The following is a 2,286-nucleotide window of genomic DNA, read 5'->3' as shown; positions in this document are numbered from 1 at the left end:
TAATTGTCTCTTTTACACTATCAAAGTACATGTAGTTATCTTTGTCATAGTTTACGTTTTAAATACCCGAATTTTATAGAGTGCGACAGGTTTTTTTTTTCATCTAAAGGATACCACATTTTTTTTTTTTACCACGTTCACTATATGTATTTACATGTTTTAGTTTCGAATGTTTCACTACGGAAAAAAATATGCATCATATCTGAAGACTTTTTGGCTAATTGATAAGATATTCCGCTTCCAGGAATAAATTGTATTTGTCTCTTGTAGTAGAGTTCGATCATTTTCTTCTTTGGATGTCGTTATGAAATCGGTCTATAATTCACATGAGGAACTTGTAATCCTTTTGTATATCTCAATAAATGCGTGTTCAAATCAAAAACAATTAAGATTAGGTCATCAAATTTTAAAATGTTAAATTAAAGTTTAAACCATTATTACTTGTAAATCTTTAAACATTTGATTAATTTTTCATGGCCCTCCGTTTCTTATTTTATATTTATGCTTAAATTATTGAAAAGAAATATGCTTAGAATCATTTCGTAACTAAATGAGTTTGCATACTTTTCAGTAAATCAGAATGTAACACCACCCCCCTCCAATAAAAGATATGTGTATATTTTTAAAAATATGGTTTGAAAAAGAAACTCTGCAATTTATATGCATTAATGAGGATGATAATGAATTAATTCTGATAGATTATTGTATCTGACCGATTATTGTATACTAACCGAATAACAAACCACAATACCAGAATATACATTAATCTCACAAGTAACACACTCGACAACTTCATTTACATTCATTTCTAGACATGGGCTATAAGGTCTAACCTAAACTTTACCGTTACCTTCTTGAGAAAGAACATGCACACATTATGATTTATTTTAATCATATCAAATATTTGTTGCTTTTTAGTATTGTTTAAAACATGCATGTTAAAAATTGCAACAGAAAGTAAGAGAATGGGTTTCTTCATATTCTACCATTATCGTAAGGGGGGGGGGGGGGGGCGCTCATCTATCTTGGCTATGGACATTCACGCTTGAAAAATTACTTGAACTAATATTAGACAAGTTCTTTATTGACTTTGACAAGAACAAGGCATACATGTGCAATCTTAAATTGTAACAATAAATTTATTTTCTTAAAACGTAAAGCGTTTTGATAATTTTGCCATACGTGTTTGCCACATATACGTATGTACATGTAGGCATGTATGCATCGACGGAAACCCACGGGTGATCTTGTCTTTAATTATCACAAGACGAGATCACCCATGGGTTTCCGACAATGGCATGTATGTACAATTGTTTTGCAGGAAGAAAACTATTGAAATTGTTTTAATTTGTTACATGTATATATTAAATCACGTGTAATTGGCAGCAAACTTTGAAACATCGAATTGCATTAACAATTCAACAGAAGGAAACAAGATTATTATTTTCCAAGGTAGATGTGAAATCATAAAATGTTAGTAGTAAAATCTTTGTCGGGAAAATAATTATAACACGTTAAATAAATCCTTAATAGTGAAGGTTTTAATAAAATCATTAAAATGAAAATTTATAATTCTTAAATGTTTAATGTAAACTGTTATTCTGTTCTCAGTTCAAAGGGCTTAATAAGCACCGGTGACTGCGTAACATTATGTTGTTTTCAGGAATCCAAAACGTAAAAGTCACCTCTTCACCTTATTTTTTCTTCTTTGGTAGAAAAATCATGCTTAAAGCATTGGCGTCGGAAGCAAATTGAAAAGGGGGGCTAAGTGTAAAAAAAAATAATTAAACCTTCAAAAAAAAAAACGACAAGCAAAAAAAGGGCTATGTATAACCTATACTGCAACTTGTCTGTGGAAAGTTGGGGTGCGGGGGTGGGTGGGTGGGGCTAAACCTACGCAGCGATGTTCAATGTCTTATACTAAGTATATATTTAGAAAAAAAGGGAGTAAGCCCCCTCCAGCCCCCCCCCCCCCCAGTTCCGACGCCTATGTAAAATAATAATAGGTTGGAATGCTTTCAAAGTGTTCAAACATTTTGTATTAATTTGTATTATACTTATAAAAATTTTAGCGATGTATCATGTAACCTCAGCAAACGGGTTATGAATACATAACAGTGAAGCAAAATAACGGAATGTTTAAATTTTTTCCCAGAAATGTCGATAAACATATGTCAATCTGTTTTATTCTCAATCATAAAATATCGCAGAAAGTGGGATAATCACTGTACAATGTATGCGAGCATCCGTACTGTATATATTCACGACAAAATTTACAAGTCTCCA

The sequence above is a fragment of the Saccostrea cucullata genome, unplaced genomic scaffold, assembly GCF_032062105.1.
Source record: "Saccostrea cucullata isolate Sc308-1 unplaced genomic scaffold, CSIRO_AGI_Scuc_v1 ctg11016, whole genome shotgun sequence".
NCBI classification, from domain to species: Eukaryota; Metazoa; Mollusca; class Bivalvia; order Ostreida; family Ostreidae; genus Saccostrea; species Saccostrea cuccullata.
This window is presented reverse-complemented; position numbering follows the sequence as displayed.